Raw genomic sequence first — 17,924 nt, 5'->3', positions numbered from 1 at the left:
TCCACTCTTAAGCCAGAATTTTTCTTGAAACTTTCAGTTGGTGATCTCTATAAGGGTTAGAGTTACTCTTGTCCCATAGTGTTTATAACCTCAAAAGTTGTTCTTGACTCTGATTTAAATGCTAAGACCTTAAAGCTATGGTAACACAATTTAATATTGTTATTTAAAATATTATTTAAAGAAGAGATGCCAACCAAAGAATATTTTAGCTTCCCAGTATTTTCCCCACAATATATCTGAACGATTATTGTATAAAGAGAAATACACAAAAAATGTTTTTAAGAAATTATCTGGTAATGAAATGGGACCATGAATAGAAATGAAATTAGGGAATTGGTATTGAGGGGGCTGTTTTTAATCAAATACATAGTAAGCCAAGTATTAAATGGAGTCTAACAGTATATGAAATCATACATTATTATATGAAATCATTGATATAAATACAGAGCTATTTTAGACATGCAGTATTTCAAAATCTTATAAAATGTCTGTAAAATAAATAGTCATATGATGTGTGCTGGTAATTGTACTTTAAGCATAACCAGAATACTTTCCACAAATATTTTTAAACCATAACTGTAATGAAAAGCAAAATAAAATAGAATAAAATATTCAAATTCATCATATTTCATTCTATAGCTTAATTCAATATGCATTTTAGAAAGTCCAAGTAATTTTAATATGTGTAAAAATAGTGGCAATACTTAAGAAATTAATTATACTTTCTTTTCTTTTTTTAAAATTTTATTTATTTATTTGACAGACAGAGATCACAATTAGGCAGAGAAGCAGGCGGGGCGGGGGGGAAGCAGGCTCCCTGCTGAGCAGAGAGCCCCATGTGGGACTCAATCCCTGGGATCATGACCTGAGCTGAAGGCAGAGGCTTTAAGCCACTGAGCAACCCAGACGCCCATATACTTTCCCTATTTCATATATGACTTAACATTGAAAACATCTAACATTCTTCATTCAGGAATAAACATACAATCTAAAGATAAGCATGCTTATCATTATGGTACCTTTAATTTTTAGAAAAACTGACTACAATACTAGAAGCCATTGGATGTTTATTTTTTATTAGTTTTGTTTTTTTGACTCTGAGTTTTGTGTCCATGGAAAATTTATAGCAGAGGAGTTAAAGATAGGGTCAAAGGGGGCATAATGGGCCAACATATTACTTACATCATAACACCTACACACTAAGAATGAATAGCATCATATTTTCTCTAGTATTATTTTGCACAGCTAGAAGAATCAAAGAAATGTGCCATGATGAAGCCAGAGAGTATATTTGCAAATGGTGGAGAAGAAATGGGGCCTTATTAGGGGGGAATAAAGGAAAATTGAACCCAGTCCTACAAAATGATGTTAGGTGGAATGAAACACCACAACATGCATCTGTCATTAAATGTGGAGAATGTAGAGTAAGCCAGGCTCCCTACAGGAACTAAGATGGGAGAAACATGGTTCCTCAGATGACATAGACAGAAACAAGATCATCTTCTTCAGGGGACTGGATTCACATCACCAAGTGCACTAGGTTATTAGGTTGGTTTCCCTCCAAATACTTCAGCTCTCAATATAAGATATTTTCTGAACAGCTTGCTAAATTTCATCTCTGTGAGAGTAGAGATTGTATCTGGAATTGCACATCATTAATCCTGAGTATCTAGGAATGTGACTGGCACTTGTATGGCATGTAATGGTCGATGGAATGCATGGAGATGAGGGAAGGGCAACACTTCTTGCCAAAGAAACTCATGTGATGCATTTGACCCATGCAATCTGTAGCATGTGTGGGGTATGTACTGTGAAGAGCTAAAATGGTGAAAATAACAAAATAGGAGTTCATGTATCTGTAGCGAACACGATTCATTTAGTACTGATTGATAATTGCAAGGCAAAGATAAAACATCTCTGCCCTCCATTGCTTACTTAGGATATTCAGGTCATCGGAATTAAAAGTGAAACAAATAGAAACTAGTAAAATGCTATCATCACCATGCCCTACAGATTTTCAGACTAATGAAAAAAGGGATACAAATAGTTTTAATTCATTATGATACTAGAGGCATCTATAGCAAACCCACAACATAGTAGGAACAACAACAAAAAAAATTGAATAAATCAATAAAAACCTTCAATTTTCTGCAGAAAAGTAATTCAAAGTGGCTCCTAGGTGATTCAGTTGGTTAAGTATCTGACTCTTGACTCTGGCTCAGGTCATAATCTCAGGGCTGTGGGATCAAGTCCCACGTCTAGCTCCATGTTGAACATGGAGTCTGCTTGAGATTTTTCTCTCCCTTTCCTTCTGTCCTTCACAGCTCCCTGCCGCTCCCCACCCCCGCTGATGCTCTCTCGCTCTCTCTCCATCTCTCTGTCTCTCTCTCAAACAAAAACATAAACAAACCAAAAAATAAATAAGATCTTTAAAAAAGTATATCTTAAATGTTTAGCTTGAGTGATTGGTGGGTAGTAGAACAAAGAAAAGGAGTGTTTATGTAGAAAAGGTACTGATTTGGAACCTCTTAGGGTATTTAAGTTTTTAGTAAAAGACAACTTCACCATAGGTTGAGAAGAATAGAATACAAGAGGAGGGTTCTGGAAAACAGCAACATTTAAGGGGACAACACAGAAAGAAGTAGGAAGAGAATAGACTGAACAATCAGCAGTATCATCATCTATAAAATGCTACAACTAGACAGATTATAACAAGTGTTCTAGAAATACGGGAAATAACTATGGAGGCATAAAAGGGGAAAGGTTATGTGTCAAGAATACTCTGTGGCAACACTATAATCAAATAAATAACTTAATTTTTTCTCTTATATCATTGCATTTCTATGGACTATTTCTGTAATCAATCATTCTACAGTGGCATAACTTTTTCAAATAGGCAATGTAAGAATTATTAGAGTTGTTATGGAGTAAAAAAAAAATTATAAAGCTTCGGAATTCAGTTAAGTGGTACCCTACAGTATAAAACAGAATTATATCATTGTTAGCAGAAATGTTTTATAAATAAAATGGCTATATTTGTTCATTCCCACTTTTCAGAATTATAACTTCTGAGTTTCAACATCAAATTTTTATATGTGTGTGTGTGTGTGTGTGTGTGTGCTTGTGTGTATATATACAAGCATATTTGTTTCTAGCAGTCAGTGGTAAGTGTCATCTTATATGCCCCAATGATTTTATATAATTTGGTTTGTCTTGCAGTTCAGCCAAAACACTATGTCATTTTCTTGGACTCCAGACTTCCTTTCACTTTCTCCCACAGGGTTCTGTGTGACAATCTTATAAAGACATTCCTTCCTTCCACAGCTACATGGCAGCTCTAAGGCATAGTTTTGTACCTATGTTCCTACCCCTTGCCATTGTTCCAATTGGTCTTACTAGCTGAGCAGATGATGATGGGGGGCAGGGGGCGTGCACTGGGAATCTAAGTGGCCAAGGGGAAAGACCAGGCAAGAAGACACATAAAATGATGATGTTTATGAAATCTCTTCCAAATGGCAAATTTTTGATCCTATAATTCTGATTATACCTATCTGGTGCCTTCTGAGTATTGGCAGAAACCAGCTCCCTTTGCAAGGGAGGAGGAAAAACTCCATGGAGGAGAAGCTGGCAAGCGTTAATTAAAATATGACCGAATGTGCACTTTCAGTCACCTTCTGAGATTTGATTAAAAAAAAACCAAAAAACAGGATTTTTGATAGTCAAGAATGATGGTTTATGAGATGAAAGGAGGAAAAAACCTTCATTAACAGGTATTGATTAAGACAGTCAAATTACCTATAATGTAGGAGATTTGCAAGACAGTGAATCATTTTGGAGGTTGCAATGTGGCATGAACAGCATTGGGATCTCAGTTCTGAAGAATAATCTCAAGTTCATTTTGCCACTTGCTTTGATGGCTTTTCAATGTGAAGTTAAATCTTTCAAAGCTGCTAATTCTCATTCAAAGTGCAGAGGAGTTCCAGGGAATTTAAATCACATCTGTAAGTGTGTGTAATAGCATCCATGGTTATTTCACAGTCATTTAGAAGGCCACTTTCAGGATGAGTGACTCATTCTAAGTATTATCATAGAAAACCTGTAAAAAAAAAAAAAAAAAAAAAAAAGGACTGCTCTTTGCATTTTAAACTTCGGAGGCACAGCTCAGATTTTAGCAGTTTTCAGGGGAAGAGGATTATTACTGCTAGGCATTGAAAGAGACAAAAAGAAAAAATATAAACAAAGTACAGTGAAAAATGCGGTAAAAATCATTCCACATTGTCTGTTTACTGGAGCATTTGCTACATTCCCTGCTGTTAACCAGCTGACAGCATCTGAGTTATTTTCAAAGATGTGAAATTTCAATATGGAAAATGTGATATAGAAGACACATTGCTTTGGAAGAAGGAATTTTCTTGCAGGCAAAATAGGTGTCTAGGCAATTTTAGGGTAGAATATTTTGTTGCCCTGTAAAATATCTAAATGTGGAGTTGTTTCTGCGAAAGTGTAAAATATAAAGAAAAAAGAAAGGGAAAGTAAGGGAGGATGGAATAAATAATGAAGGAAGACTTGTCACTGAATGAACAAAGAGAAACACTACGGAGGATAGGAAGGAAAGAAAAGAGGTAAAAAGGAGGAGAGTGATGAGGAAAGAGAAATGCACAAAAAATAGGAGAGAAGACCGTTAGGTTGAATAATTGAATGAGTTGAACTCCTGGATTACAATCATAAGAAAACACACTAATAGGACTAAAATAATCCATAATACGCTAGTCCTGTGTTATTGCAAATGCCTTTTCCTGGCAGGCGGACTCTCAATCAGACGATGGCATGAGAGATGTTTATTAAGGTGCGCTTTCCAAGTAAACAATTACGGAAACAAGGAACAAAGAGGACTGGATTACAGGAAAGAACTTTGCAACGTCTGTAGCGGTCAGTCATTTGAACTTGGCCACCCCTAGCAGAGTTCATGACCCTAAGTGAAGTGAGTGTCTGAAATTAGGCCAATCGCAGAGGGTTGACACTGTCAGGAGGTAGGTCATTTCCGCGAAGGAGCATATGGACAGTGAGCACATCAGAGTGTCCAACAAAGTCTGTCCCTTGTTCTATTCTCTCTGCTTCTTCATGTAAATTCTTTTTTTTTTTTTTAAAGATTTTTTTTTTTTTTTTTTGACAGACAGAGATCACAAGTAGGCAGAGAGAAGGGGGAAGCAGGCTCCCTGCTGAGCAGAGAGCCCGATGCGGGGCTCGATCCCAGAACCCTGGGATCATGACCTGAGCTGAAGGCAGAAGTTTTTTTAACCCACTGAGACACCCAGGCGCCCCTCTTCATGTAAATTCTTACAGTGGATCTTTCAGGATATCTGAAGGGCCATCTTCCCTGGAGAAAATTTAAAAAGGAAGGCGTTGCTGAACAGTAGCCCCTACAGCTGAAGCTTGTCTTGGTCTACTGCTGATAGGGTGTTTTTTGTTTTTTGTTTTTGTTTTTTTTCTCCCTACCTATTTCACTCTTTATTCTAGATTTCCTTCATGCTCAGCCAAAGCCCCAGATGGTCTTGGTGATTACCTTATGGCATGACCAAGACCCTCATGCCCGAGAGGCCTGAATCCCAACTCATTCTGTTTTGCTGAGGGTGAGGTCAGCACCCTTGAGAGTGGAGCACCCAAGAGGCATTAAAAAAATGCATCGCCTAGCTGCTGAATACCTTGCTCCCTGCGCCTTTGTGTTAGAGCAGACTTTCCATACTCTGTTAGTCATAGTCAATTATCCTTGCCAGATGGAGGTTGATTTTCTGGCCAACTAATACCTTAGCAAAACGATTCTGAGGTCCCCGGATGACACAGATAACTTACAACTGAATTAGACCCTTGCTCTGTCCCCTACTGAAGTTGTCCGCTCTCTAGGGATCAGGATATCTGTACTGTCAGAGCCCAGATTTGATGGAAGGGGAAGCAGAACTTCCCAAGGAGGTCATGAGAGTGAATGCAGTGCTTCCATTCCCGGGTGCCATTCTTTGGTTCTCTGATTCATGTGTCTTACCTTTTGGAGACATAACATTATGTAAGTCTCTGATTCCACATGTATACACTTCTGGGAAGATGCGGTCTTATCCTCTAAAGCCTAGTCTTCAGTCTGACCTGCAGAACAGCCTGTAGAAGACTCTGTTAAAGCTCTCAGGCCTGCAGCTTCTGGATGGTGTGGAACATGATCCTGTGTTTTGGGACCTACCCTCATACCTCTTTGTTACGAAGTAGGCACCTGGTCTGCTGCACCCCGAGGTGGGATTCTGTGGCGGTGTATACAGCATTTGATTAGCTCCAGGATAGTGATGCTAGCTGAGGCCCGTTGGCAAAAAGAGAAACCCACAGCTGATGTAGCTCCTTCTGCCAGAATGCAATCTTGCCCAATATAATCAGCTTCCCACTAAGTGGCCATGTGGTCTCTTTGAGGCATGGTGCCATATTGGAAACTGAACATTGGTCTCTTTTTCTGGCAGTTTGGGGCAGTGGCAGCAACTGCTGTGTTTGATAGATGTGTTTTATGTTCCTGGGCTTATGCATAACCTTAGTCCCTGCTACCACTGTCCCTTTGCTCATATATATTCATGGTGCCACTACTGAGATGACCAAGGCAGAGGCTAGAGGTCACCTGGTTGTCTCATTCTGTTTGGTAGTTTAGTGCCTCTTTTATGGTGGGTAATTTATGGTAGATATGAACATGAGAAACAGAGGTCATCACATTTTATGCCCACTCCCATGTCTACCCATTGGATGCGATGTTAATTTTAATTTACTTACTATATAAGTAGCACAAAATGCAAGCTACTATTATTCTTATTTATTCTGTTATCCAACAGTAGTGACTGATTGTTCTCTGTGAGGTGCATAAAACCAAAAAGCTTTGTTTCTGAACCCTAAATCTATTGTACATTGTAATTTTTGATGAATGTTCTGTGATGCATTCAGGTTTCGGTGTATATGAAAAGGGGGCCTAATATGCCTTATCCAATTTTAAGAAAAAGGCTACTGAAAATCATCAAGTAATTATTTAGGGTGAGTGATTGGAAAACAAACCAATTCTGACACAAGTAAATCCAAACCTTGTTTATGTTTAATTTGAGTTTTTTAAGTCATTAAATCTAAGTCCTAAGAAGCTATTTATTGCATTGAATTTTAATTATTAAAAGTCTTCTGCAATTTCGTTGATAGTTTTATGGCTCAATTACTGCATCTGAAACCAGGTTTTTATGGTGCCTGTGTTACAAAATTCTGATACTCATGAAATCCCAGTAATAAGTTTAAACATCATATATTATGTTATATGCTAATCTTTTAACATGTAAGTATGCTTTGAGTAATCTGGACAATTAATATAAACAAGTTGTACAAAATTTCATTTCTTAAATTATATGCATTTATGGAAGCGAACACTTGTTAGTGCTATTTTCATGGACAGTGTTTGAAAAAATAGAGTCCCTGGAAATACAATGACTGTGTTAATGGCAGGTAGAGTCTAAATGATATTATGGTACGCTGTATTGGAAAGCAAAAATGTAGAGGTAGAAGTTAGTAATATTATTGTCATAAAAAATAAAGATATTTGAAGTTATTGGAAGTTTAGAAAAGTAGTTACATGATTATATTTTTATAGAAATCTCATCATTAGAAATACTTCCACGATTACTATCCAGGACTAATTAACCACTCCTGTGACATCAGGGGCATTGTAGTCTGAAGAACTATCCCCTCAAAGTACAGTCGTTCTATCATTGACGACTCCATCAAGGTTACTTGATGGGTTACTCCATCAAGTCATCTAGAATTATTATATAAGGTGCTCATTATTCAAGCTGTCAAATTTGATCTAAACAGTATCTTTAAGACATAAGATTTTCTCTTTTTCAATCAAAGAGAGTAAATTGCGATGGCAGTGAATGTATATATTTTTACTTTGACTATTATTTTAAGTAATCCTTTTCCTTACCTACAACTGTTGGCCTATGCTGTCATTACCATCTATCTTTTTCCTGTGTTCAGCCACCTGACATTACATACAATTTTTCCATCACTGCCTGCCATCATTGATAGATTTCTTTTATGGTTCCCTCAAGTCATAGAGGGTAGATCGACTTACTAATTCCATCAATGGCATCTGGCTGCCTGGAGCCGTGTTTCAATATATAAGCTTCAAACTAGGTCCAAAGCAGCAAAATACCAAATTAATTCCATCAGCATTTGGATTCGTTCAGAAGCTAGGCAAGATCCCCTTTGTCTTTGAGGGTATAAATTAGATAGAAAATAGGCAGAAAATTATATTTTCAAGTTAATTTTAAACTGAAAATTTTATTCATAGAGAAATCCTGTACAGGAAGTCTTAACCAACTGAGCCACCCAGGCATCCCCTGTACAGGAAGTCTTAAATGTTCATAGATGATGCCTTTCTATCCTTTTACTGGTCAGTTTTATTCTACTTTTCCCAGTCATTCAATATGATCTATGTTTTCTTTAAACTCAACAAATTATAAAAATGAACTATGCTCTTACTGTAGGAATTTGTTTCCTAGTTATGCTTTCTTTCTATTCTTAGAAGGAGATTAGAATGGTTAACTCTCCTAACATTTTTAAAGCGTTTCGTAATACCCTAAAACTTCTAAGTTTCTTTTCAATTTTTTATATCTTAATGAGTAAGAATTTCACCATTATTATTACAAAAAAACAAAGTCTCTTTTATCAGACATTACATTTGTTTATGGTACTTATGAGAAGAAAAATAAAAACCAGAACAACATAACTTTTCCTTTGCATTATTTAACTAAAGATAAAAACTGATGTAAACTCATTGGAGATGATGCAAAATAATATTTGATGTACTTATTTAGCAGTTATCATGCGAAGAGTTGTTCCTATCTTTACTTTATAAATAAAAAAAATAAATAATTAACTGACTCATTAATGAATATACAAGTTAGTGATTCAGCTGGGATCTTCCCCCCCCCCTCAAAAAACTCAAATTCCTACCCTGCTTTGTATTATCATTTTATTGGTACATCAAATAATATAACCCTAACAACTTACAGGGGCCAATGCTAGAATGGTTGGATCAGGTATTAAGAATATTCTAGTTTGAGGGGCACCTGGGTGGTTCAGTGGGTTAAAGCCTCTGCCTTCGGCTGGGGTCATGATCCTGGAGTCCTGGGATTGAGCCCCACATCGGGCTCTCTGCTAGGTGGGGAGCATGCTTCCCCTCCCCTCCACCCCTTGCCTGCCTCTTGCCTACTTCTGATCTCTGTCTCTGTCAAATAAATAAATTAAAAAATATATATATTCTAGTTTGCTAACCACAGTTCCCATAAGCACCTTTCTTGTTTTCAGACACATCACTTAACTTTTTTTCCTGCTTTGTGAAATATAGGTTTTTACCTAAAAAATCTTTAGATTCCAAATCAACTTGCCTATTCTTCTTTTCTTAATTATTGGAAATAAAAGCCCTTTTTCCCAAAAGGAAATCTATAGAACCTTTGTATTCTAGCTATTCATATGTTCCTTAGAGATCCTGTGTAGGTTCCTGGCTAATCCTATAAATTCTATTCTATTGAAGATACCCTTGGTTTCAACTAAAAGACACTTGAAGAAGAGGAGATGGCGAGGGTAAGGTTGCTGCAGGAAGCAGAGTCAAAACACTCTTTGAATTATTGAACAGAGGTCATCTTCTACTAACGGGCCCGATCTTTCTGCCACTCTTCTCTCTTCCCAGTTTCCAGAAACAAGAAACTTGAATCTGAGGTCAGTGGTATAATGGGATAAGCAACATATAATTCATTCTGTCACACAGAATTTATCAAAAATAAACGTAGATTTCTTGGGTCGTTATTTTGTCAGATGTGATTTTGTACCTCTTTCAGTATTAGCCAGGGCAAAGTTATCCTTCCGTCTGTCAGTCAATGGAAGGACTATTTTGTTAACTGCCACATATTCATTCACATACATCTATGTATCTCTATCTACATAAACAACAATATATATAATGCCATCCCACAGGTGCCAGTTGAATCTGTTGTCTATGATCTTCGTGTTTGTTGTCCCCTGGCTTCTGTAGATTAAGCCTCAAACAGTTTACATGCATATCACTTGTAAAATTTAAAAATTGCTGACATTGCTCCATGTTCCAAAGAAAGAGGGTAGAAAAGCCTACTTAAATCTGTTTTGTATATAAAATTTACAATTAGCTATATCTATTGATTGTTCATTTTCACAATATGACTTCTGTGATGGATATCAGTAACTGACTTGTTTGTGTTTATTTGAATGACTTTCAAATTTTATATCATTTAGCAATTCTGTATTAGAAAATGGAAACTATGACTGCATTTTAAGTATTTTTTACTTCATTATTATGAGTTAGAATTCTTATTTGTGCCTTAGACTATAAATAGTATTATAATTCATATTAAGCTGTCTAAAATCCTACCACATTAGCAAATGTAACTTTTTAAAAGATTTTATTTATTTATTTGAGAGAGAGAACACCAACAGTAGGGAGGGGCAGAGGAAGAGGGAGAAGGAGACTCTCCACTGAGCAGGAAGCCTAATGCAGGGCTCTAACCCAGGACCCTGAGATCATGACCTGAGCCAAAGGCTGACCCTTAACTGACAGAGCCAACCAGGCACCCCTAAAATGTAACGTTTTTATATTCTACCCTGCTTTAATTTATAACTAGATGAAAAAAAAAAAACTGTCTTTTATGCCCTACAAATACTTATTGAACAAACACTTTATGTTGGATGATGTTCTAGGCTTTGAAGAAACGATGAACAGATTAATCACTTCCCTAATTGTTCTTATATATACTAGTAAGGAGCAGTATCACTTGGTTTTATTACTCTTTAAATTATTTATTTATTTGACAGAGATCACAAGTAGGCAGAGAGGCAGGCAGAGAAAGAGAGAGGAGGAGGAAGAAGCAGAGAGCCGAACAGACAACCCAATGCGGGGCTTGATCCCAGGACTCTAGGATCATGACCTGAGCCGAAGGCAGAGGCTTTAACCCACTGGGCCACCCAGGTGCCCCTCACTTCATGGCTTTAATATTGCACAAAACCCAGAGTCCCCAAATGAAAATCGCTCTTATTGACATTTTTGTAAAAATATGTAATAAATTCTAGACCTTATATGTTGTGTTTGCACTACTAACACTCATTTTGTGCTGTAGGATTTCACTAGTTTTAAAATGAAAACAAAGGATCATGCCATGATATAGCATAAAAATCTGAGGGGATAATGAAGGACAATAACGTTAGCGACTACCTTTGTGTACTGTTTTTATATTTTGTGTTAATTGTGATTGCATTTTTCCTTTAATTCTATAATTATAGACCTATTTAATAAGTAACCCATTTTTTGGACTTAGAAAACCAAAAAAGAGATCCTTAATTATAGAAAACAAACTAATGGTTATGATAGGGGAGGTGGGGGTGTAGGTTACATAGGTAATGGGGAGTAGGAAAGGCACTTGTGATACCCACTGGGTGCGATATGGGTGTTGAATCACTATATTGTACACCTGAAACTAATATTACATTGTATGTTAACTAATCGCAATTTAAAAAAAGGAAAAGAAGATCCACAAACTTAAAGTTACTTTCCGAAGATCACACTGCTAATAAGAGAATACAGGCAGAAAGAGATCCTCATGTAGGTCTCTGAATCCAGTATGTCTGTCCTTCTCACAGTCTTCTCTGCCCCCTCCCTCATGGACAGAGCTGAGAAAAGCCAGGAAAATAGATGTCTTGGAATGGAAACATTGCATGTATTCTATTTAGTCCAGTATACTAGGATATTGTGAACCGAGACATACAAAGAAAAAAACTTTTCTGCACAGCAAAAGAAACAATCATAAAGTGAAATGGCAGCCTATGGAACTATTTGCCAATAGTGGCAAATCATATATCTGATAAGAGGTTAATTTCCAAAATATATAAAGAACTCTCATATAACAGAATAGAAAAAAAGGAAAAAGAAAAAAAAAAAAACCAAGCAATCCAATTAAAATCAATAGAGGAATTGAATAGACATTTTTTCTTTTTAAAAATTTTTATTTAAATTTCAGTTAGTTAACTATATTAGTTTCAGGTTTATGATACAGTGATTTAACACTTCCACATAACACCTGGCGCTTATCACGAGCGCAGTCCTTGGGGCACCTGGGTGGCTCATTGGTTGAGTGTCTGACTCGATTTTGGTTCAGGTCATGATCTCAGGGTCCTGAGATGGAGCCCCGCATGGAGTTCTGTGCTCAGTGCAGAGTCTGCTTGTCCCTCTTCTGCTGCTCCTCTCTGGTTGTGCTCTCTCTCTCTCTCTAAAATAAATAAGTAAAATATTTAAAAACAACCACCAAAAAACCAACAAAAAACAACCAACCAAAAAACCTTGATCCCCATCACCTATTTAAACCATCTCCTCACCCACTTCCCCTTCTGGTAACCATCAGTTTGTTCTCTATAGTTAAGTGTCTATTTCTTGGTTTGCCTCCCTCTCTGTTTCCCCCCACCCACCCACTCTACAAGTTTTATTTCTTAAATTCCACAAATGAGTGAAATCATACAGTATTTGTTTTTCTTTGACTGACTTAGTTCACTTCACATAATACACTCTAGTTCCATCCATGGAATCGCAAATGGCAAGATTTCATTCTTCTTTACAGCTGAGCAATATTCTATGTATCTATATTTCACATCTTCTTTTTTTTTTTAAGATTTTATTTATTTATTTGACACACACACACACACACACACACACACAGAGATCACAAGTAGGCAGAGCGCCAGGCAGAGGGAGAGGGAGAAGCAGGCTCTCCCGCTGAGCAGGGAGCCGGATGTGGGGCTCTGTCCCAGGACCCTGGGATCATGATCTGAGCCAAAGGCAGCACTTAACCGACTGAGCCACCCAGACATCCTTATATTCCACATCTTCTTTATACATGGACACTTGGGCTGTTTCCATAATTTGGCTATTGTAGATAATGCTGCTATAAATATTGGGACACTGCTACTATAAACATGTGTCTCTTTGAATTAGTATTTTTGTATTCTTTGGGTAAATACCTAGGATCCAAGGGTAGTTCTATTTTTAACTTTCTGAGGCAATTCCATATTGTTTTCTACAGTGGCTGTACTAGTTTGTGTTCCTACCAACAGTGCAAAAGGGTTCCCCTGTATCCACATCATTGCGAACATCTGTTATTTCTTTTTTTTTTAATATTTTATTTATTTATTTGACAGAGAGAGAGAGAGAGAGAGAGAGATTGCAAGTAGTCAGAGAGGCAGGCAGAGAGAGAGGGGGTAAGCAGGCTCCCTGCTGAGCAGAGAGTCCCATGTGGGGTTTGATCCCAGGACCCTGAGATCATGACCGGAGCCGAAGGCAGAGGCTTAACCCACTGAGCCAACCAGGCGCCCCTGTTATTTCTTGTATCGTTGATTTAATGATTCTGATGGGTTTGAGGTGATATCTCATTGTAGTTTTGATTTGTATTCCCTGATGATCAGTGATGTTGAGCATCTTTTCATGTGTCTGTGGGCCATCTGTATGTCTTCTTTAGAAAAATGTCTACTGATATGTTCTGCCCATTTTTTATTGGATTATTTCTTTTTTGAATGTTAATTGTATAAGCTCTTTATATATTTTTGATACTAACTCTTTATTAGATATGTTATTAGCAAATATCTTCTCTCAACGTATAGGATGCCTTTTAGTTTTGTTGATTGCTTTCTGGGTTTTTTATTCTGTTATATTGAGCTCTATGTCTATTTTTGTGCCATTACCATACTATTTGATGCTAGAGCTTTGCAATATAACTTGGAGTCTGGAATTATAATGCCTCCAGCTTTGCTTTTCTTTTTCAAGTTTTCTTTGGCTATTTCAGAGCCTTTTGTAGTTCCATATGAATTTTAGGATTGTTTCTTCTACTACTAATATTTTGCAAATATTGAACCACTCTTACAACCCAGGAATAAATTCCACTTGATTGTGGTGAAATATTTTTTAATGTAATGTTGGGTTTGGTTTGCTAGTATTTTATTGAGAATTTTTGCATCCATGTTCATCAAGGGTACTGACCTGTAGTTCTATTTTTTTAATGAAGAATTTATCTGGTTTTAGTATCAGGGTAATGCTGGCTTCATGGAATGAATTGGGAAGTTTCTCTTCCTTTTCTCTTTTTTTAGACTAGTTTGAGAAGAATAGATAACTCTTCTTTAAATTTTTGGAAAATTTGCCTGTGAAGCCTTCTGACTTTTGTTTTTGGGAGTTTTTTGACAACTGATTCAGTTTCTTTCCTGGTTAACAGTCTGTTCAAGTTTTCAATTTCTTCCTACTTCAGTTTTGGTAGTTTGTATGTCTAGGTATTTATGCATTTCTTCTGGGTTGTCCAATTCATTGGCAAATATTTTTTCATAATATTCTCTTATAATTGTTTTTCTCTAGTATTGGTTATTATTTATCCCTTCTCACTTGTGATTTTATTTTTTTGTGGTTATCAGTTGCAAAGAAGATATACAGATGGCCACTGGGTACATTAAAAGATGCTCAACATCATTAATCATCAGATAAATCAAAAGTAAAATGAAATATTATTTCACAACTGTTAGAATGACTGTCTTTAAAAAGATAAGAGGGGTGGCACCTGGGTGGCCCAGTGGGTTAAAGCCTCTGCCTTTGGCTCAGGTCATGATCCCAGAGTGCTGGGATCGAGCCCCGCATCGGGCTCTCAGATCAGCAGGGAGCCTGCTTCCTACTCTCTCTTTGCCTGCCTCTCTGCCTACTTGTGATCTCTGGCTGCGAAATAAATAAATAAAATCTTTAAAAAAAGATAAGAGGTAGGAGGGTGGAGGGTTGGGAGGGCCTGGTGGTGGGTATTAAGGAGGGCTCATATTGCATGGAGCACAGGGTGTGGTGCATAAACAATGAATCTTGGAATACTGAAAAAATAAAATTAAATTTTAAAAAAGACAAGAGATAAAAGGTGTTGACAAGGATATGGGGATCAGCGAATTCTTGTGCATTGCTGGTGGAAATGTATATTGATAACAGCCATTATGGAAAACAGTGTGGAGGTATTTTAAAAAATTAAAAAAATATATATAACTATCATCTGATCCAACACTCTCACATCTTTTGACATCAGGTTCTTGAAGAGATAGCTGAACTTCCATATTCGTTGTAGCATTATTCACAATAGCCAAGATATGGAAACAAATTAAGTCTTTGTCAACAGATCAGTATCTAAAGAATTTGTGGCACATATATCTGATGGAGTATTATTTAGCCATGAGAAAAGAAGAAATCCTGCCATTTGTGACAACATGGATAGAACGTAAAGGCATTATGCTAGGTGAAATAAGAGAGAGGGAAAAAAAAATACTGTATGATATCACTGGTGTGAAGAATTTTTTTAAAAGTTCCAAATCATAAAAACAGAGAGTAGGATCGTGGTTTCCAGGGGATGGAATTTGGGGGAAATAAGGAGATGTTGGCCAAAGAGTACAAACTTTCAGTTATAAGATAAATAAATTTTATGGATCTAATATACAAAATGCTGATTATTGCTAGTAATACAGTATTATGTACTTGACAGATGTTAAGGGAGTAAATCTTAAATTTCTTACCATACAGAAAAATGGTTATTATATGATATGATGGAGTTATTTTTGTAATATATAAGTATGAAAATATATAAGTATGAAAGTAATACGTTTTCTACCTTACACTTACACAATGTTATATGTCAATTGTATCTTAATACTGCTGGGGAAAAAAAATGAAAATTAGACTTCATCAGTCTAGATTCCAGGGTAATAAGACTATGCAGATGAGTAAATTTACTAGCTAATCAAACCTATTGTTTGAGAGAAAAGGATTTTTGTCATTATTGTTTCTATTTTAAGAATTTACTTAAAAATGTCTATGCTTACACACTAAAGTCTAAAAATGAACTACAATGAGCCCAATTTAAATTTATTTATTTATTTTTTTAAGATTTTTAAAATTTTTATTTATTTGACAGAGGCAGAGACAGCAAGAGAGGAAACACAAGCCGGGGAGTGGGAGAGGGAGAAGCAGGTCTCCTGCTGAGCAGGGAGCCTGATGCAAGGCTTGATGTGGGGCTCAATGTGGGGCTCGATCCCTGGAGCCTGGGATCATGACTGGAGCCGAAGGCAGACACTTAATGACTGAGTCACCCAGGCACCCCCTAATTTAACATTTAACCTGTAGGTTTTAAAACATCACAATGATTATATATATAAAATTTTTTTCCTACTGTTGCAACACATCACTGCAATACAAGTTATTTTATAGTCTTAGAGAACAAAAATCTGACTTGGGTCTCACTGGGCTAAAATCAGTTGTTAGTAGAGCTCTGTTCCTTTTTAGAGACTCTAGAAGAGAATCTTTTTCCTTGCCTTTTCCTGTTCTAGAGGCCCACCTGGTTTCTTTGTTCATGAACCCCTCCCTCCACCTTCAAAACCAGTAATATTGACTTTCTCTGTCATACTGCCTTCTCATCTGGTTGCCATTTTTCAGCAATCTCAGATTTTGAATTTCAGGAAAGTTTTCTCCTTCTAGGGACTCATGTGATTAGGTTGCACTCATTCTGATATAATTATCTTAATTACTAAGATAAGCACATGATTATATTCTAGGATAGTCCAGTATATAATATACATGTTATAATCCAGGGTAATCTGTCTATCTAAAGGTCCTTAACCTTAATCATATCTTCAGGTACTTTTTTCAAATCAGGTAACATATTCATAGATTTTAGGGATTAGGATATGAACATCTTTGGGTGGGGGGAACCATGTACCCTACCACAGTTAGTACCGGTTAATCAGCTATTTTGTAACTACAAATGCCTTCCTGGAATATTGGAATAGCTTAGAAATTTTTAGGCTTTCTTGGATGATTACCTGCAATAAAAAACTCTTCCAGTCAATCTCAAACCCTTATTGGTTTTCAAGAATTGTTGGGCATAGCTGCCATATTGCAGAAGATAATTGTTGCAATCACTAAACCTTCTTCTTGAAGACTTTATGTTTTTATACCCCTCTTCCTAACAATTACAGACTATTGTGACTGAAATATACACATAGTAGATTTAGAGTGAGCTCCAAAGTAAAATGTCCATAGGAAATGAATCTGTTTTCAAGATGAAAAAATTTAACACTCTATACAGTTTAATACCATGGTTTTCCATTTTTTCATTTAATAAATTTTACACTGAAAAATAACAGAAAATTGAATATTATTGACAAGAATATTTTGTTTACATTTTTGGACATATACAAAGTCTAAAGTTGCTGGGAACTTTTCAGACACTGACTGCAAAGAAAAGAGAGAACTACAGAAGTCGGAAAGGAAATGGACAGGAGAAAAGAGGTACATCCTGGACTGATGGCTGGACATCAGAACAAGTTGAAATAGAGAAAGCTGATTGAGACTATCATGGGTTATATTCCTTTCTTATCTGAGGCATCGAGATAAAGGTAGATTGATTTTATCCAGGGATAGAGCATAGAAAGAGACTAGAAAAGAAAAGATGAAAGAATGAAAAACCAGGCAAACTAGCATAATGAATATGAAAACTAAATTGAAAAAATATGAAAGAGCAGATACTGGCTGTCCAGAAATAGGAGTGTAAACATGATGTAAGGATCCATACCTATTTGTTTGACCTCACCCATGAGTGTACAAGGCCTAGTTAGGAGACTTGGGGGAGAACAAAGTTTGGCAGAAACATCTTAGACTGAGGAAGGCATTGTGTGATATTAACAAAGTCACAGGCAAATGTAGGAATAGACATGAAGTTGCAGTCGGTGGATCTGTTGAATTCAACTGAGGATCAGACAGATGTAGAAACCTAAGAAGGCATATG

General features: G+C 36.6%; 1 protein-coding gene across 5 annotated transcripts in view; it reads left to right on the top strand.

The window, feature by feature from the left end:
* ROBO1 (roundabout guidance receptor 1) overlaps positions 1 to 17,924 on the top strand; it is a 1,191,004-nt gene that overhangs the window by 95,077 nt on the left and 1,078,003 nt on the right. The gene's annotated exons all lie outside the window — the stretch shown is intronic.

The sequence above is a fragment of the Neovison vison genome, chromosome 6 (assembly GCF_020171115.1).
Source record: "Neovison vison isolate M4711 chromosome 6, ASM_NN_V1, whole genome shotgun sequence".
In the NCBI taxonomy this organism is placed as follows: domain Eukaryota; kingdom Metazoa; phylum Chordata; class Mammalia; order Carnivora; family Mustelidae; genus Neogale; species Neogale vison.
Note: the sequence above shows the minus strand (reverse complement) of the source record. Positions and strands in the feature narration are given on the sequence as shown.